Genomic DNA, 15,764 nt, shown 5'->3' on the forward strand with positions numbered 1-15,764 from the left:
TCTCATGAACCCGTGTGTAAAAAGAGATGATTGGATCTCCATTCATTGTGTGTGTGTGTGTGTGTGTGTTCATGGGCTGTGCTTGAGTGTGCCTGTGTGAGAGATGGGGAAATTTGGAAATGGGGCGGCATTTTTGGTTGTCACAAGGATGAAGGCAGGATGCTGTTGGCATTAATGCTGAGAATCCAGGGATTCTAAGTGTCCTGCAGTGCACAGGATAGTCTCATATCATGAAGGCCATTTGTGTCTTATTGAGAAATTCTGGGCAGGATCATTTCCCAGGTCTGTGGCTTTTGATATTTTAAGATTGTTATTGGAAAGGAGCTCATTGCTACTTAATCTGAGGAGGAATTTTTCTATGCTAATATAACTATCGTCACTTGAGTCAACAGGCACAGAGCCAAGGAATGAAGAAGCCCCTCAAAGACTGTCCCATAAGAGGGTGGGTCTGGCTAGCTGGAAGGCCCCTTGGTGGGTGTGACTGTGGGAAGGTTTGGGATTAAGGGTTGGAGGGATTGGAATTCCTAGTCTTAACAGACAGAGGGAGCAAGCCTGAATGGGTGCAGGGCGAGGAGGCATGGGAGGAGAGGAGAGAGGAGAAGGCATGGGTGGAACACTGGGTCCCTGGAAGGTGGGGGCCCTCGGAGGCAAAGTGGGCAGAGGAAGGTTCTTGGAGGGGCAGAGTTGGGCAGAAAAGGATATTGAAAACCAGGGATGTCAAATGTTCAGTGTGAAGTGTGTACTGCGGTGTAAACATGCCTCCACATTCCATCATCAGTTCAGTCTACACCCACTCACATGCTTCTTGGGAATAGGCGTTTTTCCTGGTAACTGAGGAAGGGGCTGAATGGTTTATCTTAGGAGACACACTGAGGAGCTGAGATGGTGATGAAAGGGCCACTGAGATGAACCACAGCTGGTCTGACTCAGAGGAGGCAGTGGGGAGGAGCAGAGAGACTGCGAGAAGGCAAGAGCCCCCATGAGAAAATCTTGGGGAGGGCTTGCAACTTCCACGGGCCTGTAGTGAGTTATTGTGGCTAAACAAGCAGGTTCCCTGTTCAGGATACCTGGGCCCAAATCGCAGCCCTGCCCTTTCTACCCATGTGACCTTGGCGAGTCACACACACTTCTCTAAGTGTGCTGGCGTCCTCATCTGTGAAATGGGGGTAACATTAGTGCTTCCTTAGATTTCGTTGCGAAGATGAAATAGCAGGATCCGTAAAGGGCATTGAGCGCAGCCCCTGACATGCTTCTCAGTTAGTTGATATTGATCACAGATGATGGTTCCTATGCTCCCTTGTCTCTGGGGGCAGGGAGGCAGTGGCTGACATTTGGATTTCAAGTACACTTTCTCATCTAATGCTCACACCAAGTCCACAAGGCAAATATTTGACTCCTCATTGTGCAGATAAAGAATCAGAAACTGGCTGGGCGCGATGGATCATGCCTGTAATCCCAGCACTTTGAGAGGCTGAGGTGGGCAGATCATGAGGTCAGGAGATCGAGACCATCCTGGCTAACATGGTGAAACCCCGTCTCTACTGAAAATACAAAAAAAATTAGCTGGATGTGGTGGCAGGCGCCTGTAGTCCCAGCTACTCGCGAGGCTGAGGCAGGAGAATGGCATGAACCCAGGAGGCAGAGGTTGCAGTGAGCCGAGATCGCACCACTGCACTCCAGCCTGGGCGACAGAGCGAGACTTGGTCTCAAAAAAAAAAAAAATAATTAATTAATTAAAGAATAAAGGAATCAGAAGCTCAGAGAGGGGAAGTGGCTTGCCTGAGGTCACACAGCTACGAAGCACTGGAGCCAGGGTTTGAACTCAGGTCTCTCTGACTGCACAGCCCTGCTTCTGCTCCTCCAGGCAGCCTCCTGAGTCATCTGACAGTGGAGTAAGATGCCTTGAGAGATAATGAGCTCTCTTTCACTGGGCCGACTGGGAGAGGACTCTGCTCTGGAAAGGAGAATAGATGGTCCTTGGCTCTAGGACTCAGCTCTTTGATGCAGCTTTGGGCTTTGGGAAGGATTGTGGGGATTGCTGATGAGCTCCCAGGACTGGGTCACAGAGTTTGAACACCAGGCATTGCTAAGAAACCTGGCTGATTCACAAGGCCCCCTTGCTGCCCTTAACACACGTAGAGCGGGGGGGGGGATGTGTGTGTGTAGATGTGCTGAGTCGACACTGCTTTCTTTCCTTCACCACCCCATGAGGAACAGTCTGCACTTGAGGTCACAAATGTTGACACAGGACATGGGCACTGGAGGACAGTGACAGTAGGGCTGGAGGCTTGGAGAAATTCCAGGAGGACAGTGACAGTAGGGCTGGAGGCTTGGAGACCACCGGATACCTGACATTCTTTATGCAAGAAAGCCTGACCCTCTGTTCTCTGAGACTGGCTGGAGGGGACCCTGCCTCAGGAGACAGGGGGAGCGAGGGCCCCACAGGTGGGCCCGGCTGCCTGGGAGCAGCAGACAGTGAGTCAGGAATCTGCTGTGCCACCAACACACTGGATGACCTTCTCGCTCCCCATCTATCCAAGAAGGGGCCTTGGCTAGGTTCCTTCCTGTGCAGTGGGGAGGGTCGTGGAAGTCTGATTTGAGTTCCTTGGAATTCCCCAAGCTGCGAAAGCTCAAAGCATTTCCCTAAAAGGCCTGGTGGGTGAGGAACTGGCCCAAAGAAGCAAGGCTGCATCAAAGAGAGGAAAGCAATGCTGTGCAGGAATTTCCTATAGGAAAGGTACGAGGGAGATTCCTGGGTTGCGGGGCGTGGGTGCTTTCTCCCTGCTTAGGACACAGGATTCCCAGAGGAGAAAGAACAGCTGCTTCCATACTTCTGACCGAATGTGAGAAAATGGGCTCAAATTACAAGAGGGATTACAGTTAGACACTTAGTTCAACCAGATTAAGTAGTCACTTGGATCCTTTTATGCTGAGAGGGATTTGGCCTGAAGTTGTAAACAGGTTTAACAAAGCTTCGAGAAGTCTACAAACTCTAAACAAAGAGAGAGAAGTAAGGAAAAGGGGAGGTTTCAGATCAACAAGGGAGCTCTAGGCATTGGCCATCTTGCTGGTACTGCACTGGGCATCTTGGCAGGGGCACATGGTTCCTTTACCCCAGAAATTTGTAGTACATTGCTGGAAGAATCTGAAAACTAGAGTAAAAATCCAAAACAAAAGGAAAAAAAAAGTCAAAGTTCAAATCCAGGACATTAAACTTGAGCACACACTGAGGGCCAAGTCCTTTGCCTGCATGAAATCGTGGAGTGTGCGGTGAAAAGTCAGTATCAGTAGAGGGGCTGTGGGCTCAGAGAGGTCGCATCCCTTGCCCCCAGGGTCACACAGCCATTCGCAGCAGATCTAGCTTTCTCTGCTGTGCCACAGACACCCGTGCCAGGTGCCCAGGCTGGGGCCCTTTCTCATTCCTTCTCTGTGTCAGGAGCTGTGCTGCATGGTGGTGGTCGGGGGCTGTGGATCCAGAACAACAGGACAGACCCCATTCTCATAGTTATACACTTTCTATGGCCAGTTTGGAGAAGGAATTCCTGCCATTGGGAGCTCAAAGTCCCAGACCCATTCTAGGGACATAAAGGCAGTGGATGCAGTCTCCCGTGGAAACGTGGGTTTGAATCCCACACCTGAAAAAAAAGAAAGAAGCATAAATAAGTAAATAGAGGCAGTGGGAGCGCCAGACAGAGCTGCAGGAGCTCAAGAAAGGTGGGCTTAGGGAGGGCACTAGGTGTGAAGCCTCCTTGTGAGAAGGTGGGCAGGCCAGGTGAGAAGAGATGTCCCCAACTCCAGGATCAGCTATAGAGGGGGTGGTTCACTGTGGTCGGAGATCTTTGAGGAGCCCCAGCCACATGCTGAACACTGCCCTTGCGGGCAGGATTGCAGGCTGATTAGAGACACTGGCAATCAGGCAGATCTGGATGCCAATCTGGTTCCAGCTCAGTGTGACTTTGGGCAAATTACTTGCCCTCTCTGAGTACCAGTTTCCAAACAAGAATAATAGTACTTTCCTTGCAGGGATATTATATAGAAAGCATGTCCCAGCGCTTGGCACATCAGAAGTGCCCCCTAAATGGTGGCTGTTATCACTCAGTTTATGACTGGGAGAGTCCCTTCTCCACTTACTCCCTGGCCTCAGTTTCCCCAGATAACAGGATGGCCTCTGAGCAGCTCTGAGAGGCTAAGACTCCACTGGACTCCAGGCAGGGGCTAACCAGGGCCTGGTCCCCACAGAGCTCGAATTTCCAGTCCCTCAATGGAGCCAAGTAAACACAGGGGAGACAGCACGGCTCCCTCAGCCGCCCACTAACAACCAGATTCCGAAGCCACCGCAGCCGTGGCTGCCCACTCTGATTGCGTCTGGCTCCACCATCCCCAGCCCTGCTGCTGTCACCCTCATGGGACCCTGGGGTTTGGGTTAGGGGTGTGGCAGAGATGGTACAAGCCAGCCTCGTGGTCGTGGTGGCGGGTAGGGCAACATTGTCAGCTGCTTCCAGAAGCAGATGGCTTGTCTCTTGGAGACGTCCTTTCCAGCTGCCACCTCCCTCTGTTGGTGACTTCACTGGACCACTAAAGCTGCTGACAGAGAAGACAGAGCCCAGGATGCTAAGGAAACTCTCTCCCCGAGTTGCACTCCATTCCCCTGAGGTCAAGACCAGTGGCCTCCGTTTTATAACCTCTCCATTCTTCTATTCTCTGGCTTTTCACTTTCCAGGAGAAACAGTATTTACTGAGCACGACTACATAGGAGACATAGGTGAGCAAGACACAGAATTCCAAGCCCTCAAGGATTTCATAATTTCTGTCTGTTGAACTCCTATCCACCCTTCAAAACCCAGTTCAAATATCCTCTCCCACCTCTCCATGCTGCTCATCTCATACTACTCCCTCACTGGTTCTCTGCACGTGGCCACGTGACCTTTCAGCAGTTGTGGGTTGAGGGGACACAGATAAGCTCCTGCCCTCCTGAGGACCTCTACTGGGTGCTGCCCCCTCTGCCCCCCTCACTCACCATGCTGAGCAACCCATGCCCACCCGTCAAATCTCAGCTCATTCGGCATCTCCAGCATATTCAGAGTGAGGGCCCATGAACTTTACCTGCAAGGCCACTGGTATGATTTGGGTCTGTGTCCCCACCCAAATCGCATGTTGAATTATAATCCCCAATGTTGGAGGTGGGGCCTGGTGGGAGGTGATTGGCTTATGAAGGCTGAATTCCCCCTTGGTGCTGTTCTCGTGATAGGGAGTTCGTTCTCCTGAGATATGGTCATTTAAAAGTGTGAGGCACCTCCCCACTCCCTATTCCTCCTGCCCTGCCCGTGTGAGGTCCTGGCTCCCCCTTCACCTTCCGCCATGATTGTAAGTTTCCTGAGGCCTCCCCAGAAGCAGCTGCTGCTATGCTTCCTACATAGTATACATAGCATTCCATGGTTCCTATGGAACCATGAGCCAATTAAACCTCTTTTCTTTATAAATTACCCAGTCTCAGGTATTTCTTTATAGCACTGTAAGAACAGACCAATATGGCCATTACTTTGGTCTGCAATTTAAGCATTTACGGCATGTTTATTTGATTCCTGCCTGTCTCCCTTCCTGAAATGTAAATTCCTTGGGGGCAGGGAGTGTGTATTTGGTTACCTTTGTCATCCCAGGGTCTAGCATGTGGAGAACTCTTAGTATGCAGGGAGGAACTCCCTCTTCCATGAAGTCTTCCTTGATTTCCTCGGGCACATATAGTTTCTCTCTCAACTGCACATCTCCCAGCATTTTCTTTCTTGTTATATTTTATGATATTTTTATTTTCAAATATTTCATATAGAGAGAAAAGGGTGTAAATATATGTGTATAGTTTAACAAATAATTTTAAAGCCAACACCTACCTAACTAACACCCGGGTCAAGATATAGAACATTATCAGCAACTAGAACCCCCAGTGCACCTTTCTCTCTCTACTAGAGTTAGTTGATTTTTGATCATATTTTGCTTTATTTTATAGGTTTGCATCTACATAGGCATTCCTAAACCACAGAGTTTAATTTTACCCATTAAAAGTCCTTTTTATTTATTTATTTTTATTAAATTTTTTAGAGATAGAATCTTGGTATGTTGCCTAGGTTAGTGGACTCAGACTCCCAGGTTCCAGGTTCAAGCGATCCTCCCCTATCAGCCTCTCAAGTAGCTGGGACTACAGCACATGCCACCATACCCAGCTAATTTTTCTTATTATTATAGAGATGGGGTCACCCTGTGTTGCCCAGGTTGGTCTCAAACTCCTGGGCTCAAGCCATCCTCCCGCCTTGTCCTCTCAAAGTGTTGGGATGACAGGTGTGAGCCACTGCACCCAATGATGCCTTTTCACTTTCTTGATTGCACTTTCTGGTGATCAGACATATAAAAATGTAATAAATGCAGCAAATTTTTCCTTTATGCTTACGGCTTTTTAAGAAATCCTTTCCTACCTCAAGTTCGTAATATCTTTTAAAAGCTTTATGGTTACTTTTTATATTCAGATCTGCAGTGGGGTTTTTTTTTGTGGTATGTGGTAGGGGGCAAGGTTCATTTTTTCCCCTGCCATATGGATATCTGATAGACTCAGCATCATTCGTTGAAGCACTGTCCTTTCCCCACCACATCACCATTGTCATAAATCATGTATCCATCTATGCCTGGGTCTGCTTCTGGATTCTGTCTCATTGAACGGCGTGTTCATTCTTGCACCAACATCACTCTTACCGTAGCTTTAATTTACGATACCCTGTACTATGCTAAGTCTTAACAGCTGGTAGGGCAAGTCTTCTATCTTGTTATTCTTCTTTAAGAGTGTCTTGGCCCTTTGAGTTTCCATATACGTTTTAGAATGTATCTTTCAGGTTCTACTGACACACACACACACACACACACACACACACACACACACACACACACACAGCCCTCTCTTCATCCCTAAACTGTCTGCCTTCATCCTTTGCAGTACTTAGCCCTGGATCATGGATATTTATGTGTCTGCCTCCATCCGTACTCAGCATCATTTGTTGAAACACTATCCTTTCCCCACCACATGACAGTTGTCATAAATCAACTCTGATTGCATTTGGCTCCAGCATCCCCAGCCCTGCTGGGGTATGCCTGAGTCAGCTTCTGGATTCTGTCTCATTGGATGGTGGGTTCATTCTTGCACCAACATCACAACTTACGATAGCTTTGCCACAGTAAGCACACCCAGGGCTGGGACAGTGGCATCACTTCATTTCTGCTTCCCCAAGGCCTGCCTTCCTTGCTGAATGGTGTGGAGGACACAGTCTACAATCATCTGTAAGGTTTCAGAGAGTGAGAGTGAGAGAATGAGAATAAGAGAGAATTTGAACATGGTCAATGCTGTGGATGGTTCCGCCCTCCACTCCACCCAAGGAATGTATGGCCTGGAGTGAGTGCGAGATTGGAGACTGGAGTCTGTCATTCTTCTATTCTTCCTGGAGGTGTTAGTTCCCAGGTGCCATCTTTCCAGACTGAGTGTGGATCTAGTGTTTAAAACCACATGTGTTGCCGGGCACCGTGGCTCGCACCTGTAATCCCAGCACTTTGGGAGGCTGAAGCAGGAGGACTGTTTGACCTCAGGAGTTTGAGATCAGCCTGGCAACGTGGCAAAACACTGTCTCTATCAAAATACGAAAGATTAGCTGGGCGTGATGGTGGGTGCCTGTAGTCCCAGTTGCTTGGGGGACTGAGGCAGGAGGACTGCTTGAGCCTGGGTAGTCAAGGTTGCAGTGAGCTGAGATTGTACCACTGCACTCCAGCCTGGGCGACACAGTGAGACCCTGTCTCAAAAAAAAAAAAAAGAGAAAAAAGGCCTGGCGCGGTGGCTCATGCCTGTAATCCCAGCACTTTGGGAGGCAGAGGCAGGTGGATCACGAGGTCAAGAGATTGAGACCATCCTGGCCAACATGGTAAAACCCCGTCTCAACTAAAAATACAAAAATTAGATGGACATGATGGCGCGTGCCTGTGGTTCTAGCTACTCAGGAGGCTGAGACAGGAGAATCTCTTGAACCTGGAAGGCGGAGGTTGCAGTGAGCTGAGATCATGCCACTGCACTCCAGCTTGGAGACAGAGCAAGACTCCGTCTCAAAAAAAAAAAAAAAAAAAGAAAAACCCCCACAAATGTCTGTGGGTGTGTGCACATGTGTTCGTAACAAGGCCCCAGTAAGCCAACCATCTTTCATTCAACCAAAGAAACTGCAGTCAGATCTGTGCTGAGGAAAAACTGGCTGTGATGGACATAGTGAGAGATGTTATAGAATGTTGGACTTCAACATGGTGAAATTCCATAAAGAATTTTCAGGAATAATTTTAATGGTGCCCAGTGTTCTCCTTTTATGCTGACTTTATTTATTTAAGACAGAGTCTCACTCTGTCACTCCGGCTGTAGTGTAGTGGCTCACTACAACCTCCGCCTCCCAAGTTTAAGTGATTTTTGTGTCTCAGCCTCCCGAGTAGCTGGGATTACAAGAGTGCACCACCATGCATGGCTAATTTTTGTATTTTTAGTAGACACGTTTTTTTGCTATGTTAGCCAGGCTGGTCTTGAACTCCTACCCTCAAGTGATCTGCCCACCTTGGTCTCCCAAAGTTGGGGTTACAGGCATGAGCCACCACGCCCGGCCCTAGTGCTGACCTTAGAACCAACTTCCATAGAGGACAGGACTCTATTTAATCTTCTATGGTACCAACCTCCACAGCAGCGACTCTGCTGCAAGCTTCTTGAAAGCAGGGCCTATATTTATCTTTCCCATGATGTGTTTTTCCCAGGAACTGGACACGTTGTAGGTCTTTAGCAAATGCTATAGGATTAAACAATTCTACAGTCTTGCTTGCCTTCCACAAACATTTTGTTTACTTTTTAGAAAGCAATCTTAATGAGATATGGTTTTACAGGCAATAAAATGTATCCATTTGAATGCATGTTTTAATGTGTTTTGACAAACTTATACGTCTATGTAACCACCACCATGATCAAAATATAGAACATTGTCATCACCTCTAAAAATTCTCTCATAACCCACACTGTCAATACCTCCCACCCCTGGCCTCGGTCCACATGGATCAGCTTTCTGTCACAATAGACTAGATTTGCCTTTTACGGAGTTTCATACGAGTGGCATCATACAGCCAAGGATATTTTTTATCTGGCTTCTTTTAGTCAGTACAGTGTTTCTGAGATTCATTCATGTGTATATCAGTAGCTCACTTCTTTGATTGTGCAGTACATTGTATGGATATATCACAGTTTGCTTATACAGTCACTGTTTCATTGACATTGAATTATTTCCAGTTCGAGAGTACTGTATTTTGAATAAAGCTACTATGAGCATTTGTGGACAAGTCTTTATGTGAACATGTGTTTTTATTGTTCTAGGGTAGGGGTGTCCAACCTTTTGGCTTCTCTGGGCCACATTGAAAGAAGAATAATTGTCTTGGGCCACACATAAAGTACACTAATACTAATGATAGCTGATGAGCTTAAAAGTAAAAAAAAGTCCATGCAGAATTTTCATGATATCCACCACCACAGATAAGCAAAAAAGTCCTTGCATTCAAACAGTTGGACATGGCTGCTCTATGGTAAATGCTTAGGAGTGGAATTGCTGGAAATGTGGTAAACGAATGCTTAACTTTCAAAGCAAATGTCCATCTATTCTCAAAGTATCATTTTACATCCTTACCAGCAACATATGGGAATTCCAGTTGCCCTGCATCCTGTCTGCACTTTATATTGTCAGTGGTTTTAATTATAGCCATTCTGGTGTGTGTGTGTACTGCCATCTCACTGTCATTTTTGTTTGTATTTGCCTAATGACTCTAATGACAAATGACGTCAAGCATCTTACGTGCTTATTGTCTATTTGTATACTTTTCTGGTAAAGTGTTTGTTCAAATATGTTAAAAATGGTATTTTCTTATTGTTACTGAGTTGAGGGAGTTGTTTATATATTCTGGATACAAATCCTTTCTCAGAATCTTGTATGTTGGTAGCTTGCCTTTTCATTTTATAACATTTTCAAAGAGCAGTGCTTTGGATTTTGATGAAGTTCAACTTATGTAATTTTTTCGTTTTATGGTTAGTGAATTTTGTGTCAGATCTAAAGAAATCTTTGCCTAATCCAAGGTCAAAAAGATTTCTCCTATATTTTCTTCTATAAATTTAATAATTTTGGCTTTTTATGTCTAGTTCTATGATCTATTGACATTAATTTTTGTGTGTAATAGGAAGTGAAGGTCGGGTTCATTTTATTTCCATATTGATATCTAGTTGTTCTAGCACCATTGGTTGAAAAGTCCATCTTTCCCCCATTCAATTATCTTGGCACTTTTGTGAAAATCAATTGACTGTATATGCTTGGGTCTATTTCAGGTCTCTCTAATCTGTTCCATTGATCTTTATGTCAATCCTTTTGCTGGTAGCACACTGCGTTAAGTACTATAGATTTATAATTGGCTTGAAATCAGGTAGTTTAAGTCCTTTAAATTTGTTCTTCTTTTTCAACTTATTTTATTCTAGAGCTTTTGGTTTTCCATATACATTTTATAATCATCTGGCCACTTTCTACAAAAAAAAAAAAAAAAAAAAAAAAAAAAGACTGCTACATGTTGATTGGGATTGCATTGAATCTGTAGATCAATTTGGGGGAGAATATATAGATCAATTTTAACAATATTGAGGCTTTCAATCCAAGAATATAATATCTCTCCATTTCTTTGGGTGTTCCTTAATATCACTCAGTAATGTTTTATAGTTTTTCTCCTAGAGGTATTACATATATTTTGTTAAATATATCATTATATATATATCACATCTTCTGGACACATCTGTAAATGGCATTTTGTAAATTCAATATTTAAGTGTACATTGTCAGTACATAGAAATACAATTCATTTTTGAACACTGACTTTATATCTTGGAACTGTGCTAAACTCACTCATTAGTTCTAGTGGCTTTTTATTAGATTCCTTAGGATTTTCTATGTATACAATTATGGGGCTTATGTTTTCATTTTAAAATATTGTTTTACTCCATCTCATCCCACATGTATGTATTTTATTAGGATTGTGTATTTTATTTCTGTTTCATGCTTTATTGCATTGGTTAGTGCCTCTCGTATGGTATAGAATCTAAGTGGTGAGAATGGATATTTTGACTTGTTCCCAGTTTTAGTGAGAAAGAAATTTTCCCATTAAATATGATTTTTACCCTGAGATTTTTAAGATACTCTTTGTCAAATTGAAGAATTTCCTTCTATTTCAAGCTTGCTGAGAGTTTCAAATCATGCATGATCGTTGAATTCTGTCATTTTTTTCCCCTGAATTTATTGAAATAATCATATGGCTTTTCTCATTTATTCTATCCAATATTGTGATTAATATTAATTGATTTTCAAATGTTAAACCAATTTTGTGTTCCTGAGATAAATGTAGTCAGTCATTTTATACATTGCTGGATTCACTTTGCTAAAATATAAAGATTTTTGCCTCTCTGGTTATGAGGAACATTGTTTTGTAGTTCCTTCTTCTCTCCCTCCCTTCTTTCCTTCCTTCCTTCTTTTTCTTGCATTGTCTCTGTCTACTTTTGGTGTCATGGGAATGCTGACCTTCCAAAATGAGTTGGAAAATTCTATGTTATTTGAAAGAGTTTGTATAATATTCGTGTTATTTTTCCTTAAATGTCTGATAGAATTTATCATTAAGCTATCTAAGTCTGGAATTTGTTTTGTTTGCAACTTTTAATTACAAATCCAATTCCTTAATAGATATAGAAGTATTCAGATTTTCTATTTGTTTTCGAGTTAAGTTTTGGTAATTTCTGTCTTTCAAGAAATTTTTCCATTTCACTTGAGTTGTCAAATTTTTGGGGAAAAAGCTATTTGTAAAATCCCCTTATTATCCTGCTAGGATCTATGTTGATGTACCTTTTGAGTTCCTGATATTGGTTATTGTGTCTTCATTCTTTTTTTTTCCTTGATCAGTCTGGTTAGAGATTTATTATTTTTTCCATCTTTTGGTTTTATTGATTTACTCCGTTTGTTTTCTCTCCTTCTAGTTCTTTGATTTCTATTCACTAATAATTCCTCCCTTCTCCTTCTTTTGGGTTTATTTGCTCTTCTTTTTTAAGCTTCTTCAGGTGGAAGCTTACATTATTGATTTTAACCCTCTCTTTTTTCTAATATAAACATTTAAAGCTATACAGTTCCCTTTAGGCACTCTGTTAGCTACATCCCACTCATTTTAATATACAGTGTTTTCATTTTTATTTGGTTCAAAATGTTTCTTATTTGCCTTGTGATTTCTTATTTGACCCATGTGTTATTTATAATGACTTTAATTTCCAAATATTTAGAAATTTTCAAAATATCTTTCTGTTACTGATTTTCAGTTTAATTCTGTTGTAGCCAGAGGTCATACTCTGCATGATTTCAATCTTTTAAAATTTGTTGAGACTTTCTTATGGTCCAGCATGTGATCTGTCTTAGTGAATGCTCGCCGTGTGCTTGGATAATGTGTATTCTGCTGTTGTTGGGTGGAGCGTTCCTTAAATGTCAATTAAGTTCAGTTGGTTGATAGCACTGCTGATATCCTTACTGATTATTTAAATCATTTTTTAATGTGTTCTTCTTACAGAAACGAGATTGTTATATTACAAGAAAAATCAGATGATTAAGATGTAATAGGGTACTTGAGAAAGCAGAGATTCATTAGGGTTTTTTTTTTTTTTTTTTTTTTTTAATGAAGAGAAGTGGGATCATAAAATCATCTTGAAGCAGATCCCTCAGTTAACTGAGAATACTTTGAATGGCCTTCTTAATCAGGTTGTTAATCAGAAGGTAGAGCCAGAGGGCTTCAGTCTTTGGGGTTACAGTGTAGACAGCCACTCCCTCAGATCTCTTGCAAACTGAGTAGGTACAGAGCAGGGATAACTACTCATGTAAAAAGCCTTTAGAAGATAGTACAGTACTCTGCGTGTTTGAGAAGATCATTCAAAGGATTTCTCAATTAACTCCAGGATCTGCTTAAGTTGCCGGGTGGATAAGGTGGTTCCATCTGACTCCCCAGGGCAGGAAAGGGCCATGAGACCCATGGAATGATCTTATGGAGAAAGGTGGCCTAGCCAGTGAGCTGGGAGGGCTTGGAGGCAGGCCTGGTTTCGAGGCCCACTGCTTGGGTGAGTGAACAGGTCACATCCCCACTAGATGTGGGTCTGGTTCTCAAGGAGGTTACCATGCGTGTGCACAGATAAAATATTCACAAACTCTGAGACTCACGAACCTGGGAAATCTAAACTTCTTGTCCTCTATAGCAGGGGTCCCTAACCCCTAGTACCAGTCTGTGGCCTGTTAGGAACCAGTGGCCTGTTAGGAACCGGGCGGCACAGCAGGAGGTGAGCTGCAGGTGAGTGAGCATTACTGCCGGGGCCCTGCCTCCTGTCACATCAGCAGAGACGTTAGATGCTCATAGGATTGCAAACCCTATTGTGAACTGTGCATGCGAGGGATCTAGGCTACAGGCTCCTTAAGGGAATCTAACTAATGCCTGATGATCTGAGGTGGAACAGTTCATCCGGAAACTGTCCCTCCCCATCCCCATCTCCATCTCCTGTCTGTGGAAAAACTGTCTTCCACAAAACTGGTCCCCAGTGTCAAAAAGGTTGGGGACTGCTGCTCTCTAGGATCAAAAGTTCCTGACTCTCACCTTCACAATGGTGGAAACGGAAACAAAACAGGAATGCTGGTGACTGAAGGGACCCCCCACAGAGTGCAGTTTCATGAGAACTCAGCCCGCCAAAGAGGGCAGCGGCAACAGGGCAGTCATTCACTGAGCCCTGGTTATCAGCCAGGTACCGGCAGGCAGGTGAGTCAGTTCTTACCATGACTGGGCAAGATGAGTCCTATTGCTGTACCCATGTTAGCTTCAAGGAAGTAGAGGCTCAGAGAGTCTAGGAGATGTCTTCCTGTCCCACAAAGAGAGTGGAGTTTGAATCCCAGACAATCCAACTACAGAGTTCATGCTCTTCAAGCTGGAGACGTGGCCCAATCGTGGAGGTACTTGAATGCCAGGCTAGGGAGGTTGGACTTTATTCTGAAGGCGGTAGCAGGCATGGAGAATTCTGGAGCAGAACCAGAAGGATCCCTCTGGCAGCTGGGTGGAGGGTGCCTTGCAGTGAATGGTTAGGAAGCTGTTCAAGACAGAAAGAATCACAGTTAAACCCAAGTCAGCCCTGAGCACCGGAGATGAAAGTCTGAGGGGACTGAGGATAGGGTGGGAAAGAAGCAATTTCATCCAGTGTTGGAAATGGGCAGAGAGGCGGCTGGATGGAGAGATGGCAGGCAGCATCAGAGGCGTAGTGTATGAGCTTTGGGATAGGGGTGTGGGTGGGGGTGAACCTCTTTCCTCTGACTCCTTGCTAAAGCCCAAGGGGAACAGGAGAGAAAATTCTGGACTAGAAATCAGGAGCCCAGGGTCCCAATACCCTTGCCATGGGATTCACTGTATGACCATGGGCAATTTCCTCCCCTTCCTTCAGCCTCAGTTTCCCCATATGTACACTTTGCAGGGTTGGTGTGAACAGTGCCTGAGACCTGCTTTGCAAGACCATAACTGGTCTTTCCATTTCCACTCCTGGCACTTCTAATCCATCCCCCCAGAGTGACCAGAGGGAGGTTTAAAGTCAATTGCATCAAATGCCTGTACTGGTTTCCCCGCCCTGGTCCCTGCCTCCTGCTGCCCAGCTCCACTATGTTCTTAAAACCTACCGCTGGCTTTCACTGTACTTAAAAAGTGTCCAAGCCCTTTCAATGGCCTTCAAGGCTCTGCGTGATCTGACTCCTGTTCACCTCTGGAATCTCATTTTCTCTCTCCCTCCTGGTCCTTCACTGCATTCCAGTTATGCTGGCCTTCTTTTCAGTTTCTCTCAACTCACCCAGCTCTTTCTTATCTCTGAGCAATTGCTGTTCCCACTGCCTGGAATGCCCTCTGCCTGTATCAGTTATCAGTCTCAGTTAACTGCCAGGTAACAAAACACTCCAAAATCTAGTGACTTGGAACAACAACCATTCGTGGTTTCTTGGGAGGCAGTGGGTGGGCTGGGCAGCTCCGCAGATCTGGTGGTGCTGGTTGGTCTCAGTTGGTCTTGGTTGGTTCACTCAAGCATTTGCAGGTAGCTGTGGATGAAGCAGGTGGTTCTGTGGATCTGGATCTTGGCTGGGCTCCCTCACGTGCTGGTGGTTGATGGACAGTTGGTTGGTCTGGCTGGTCTTGGCTGGGGTGGCTTAGACAACCAGGCTTCTCTTCCATGTGCCTTTCCTTCTCCCTAGCAGGCCTGCTGGGGTGAAGGCAGGGGTCCAAGGGAAAAGGCAGAATTCCGACGCATGTTTTCAGCCTCTGTGTGGGTCATTTCCTAACATCCTACTGCCAAAGAAAACCACATGGCCAAGGCCAGAGTAAAGGGTGGGGAAATAGACTCTGCCTCTTTTTTTTTTTTTTTTTTTTTTTTTGAGACAGGGTCCTGCTCTGTTGCCCAGGCTGGAGTGCAGTGGTGTAATCATGGCTCACCTTATCCTTGCCCTCCTGGGCTCAAGCAACCCTCCTGTCTCAGCCTCCTGAGTAGCTGGGACTACAGGCGTTTGTCACTATGCCTGACTAATTTTTTTTAAATTTTTTTATAGAGATGGGGTCTCTCTATGTTGTCCAGGCTGGTCTCGAACTCCTGGGCT

At 44.9% G+C, this 15,764-nt stretch overlaps 1 long non-coding RNA gene across 1 annotated transcript in view; it reads right to left on the bottom strand.

Annotated features, from left to right (window-relative positions):
• Positions 1–2,919: 2,919 nt before the first annotated feature.
• LOC105487065 (uncharacterized) overlaps positions 2,920–15,764 on the bottom strand; it is a 36,667-nt gene continuing 23,822 nt past the window's right edge. Inside the window, exons 2-5 of the long non-coding RNA XR_011612794.1 lie at positions 13,919–14,227; positions 7,200–7,315; positions 5,644–5,779; positions 2,920–3,635 (exon numbers count right to left, since the gene is read on the bottom strand). This is a non-coding gene — a long non-coding RNA (uncharacterized lncRNA). The remainder of the gene's footprint in view (positions 3,636–5,643; positions 5,780–7,199; positions 7,316–13,918; positions 14,228–15,764) is intronic.

Source organism: Macaca nemestrina, chromosome 14 (genome assembly GCF_043159975.1).
Source record: "Macaca nemestrina isolate mMacNem1 chromosome 14, mMacNem.hap1, whole genome shotgun sequence".
NCBI lineage: Eukaryota > Metazoa > Chordata > Mammalia > Primates > Cercopithecidae > Macaca > Macaca nemestrina.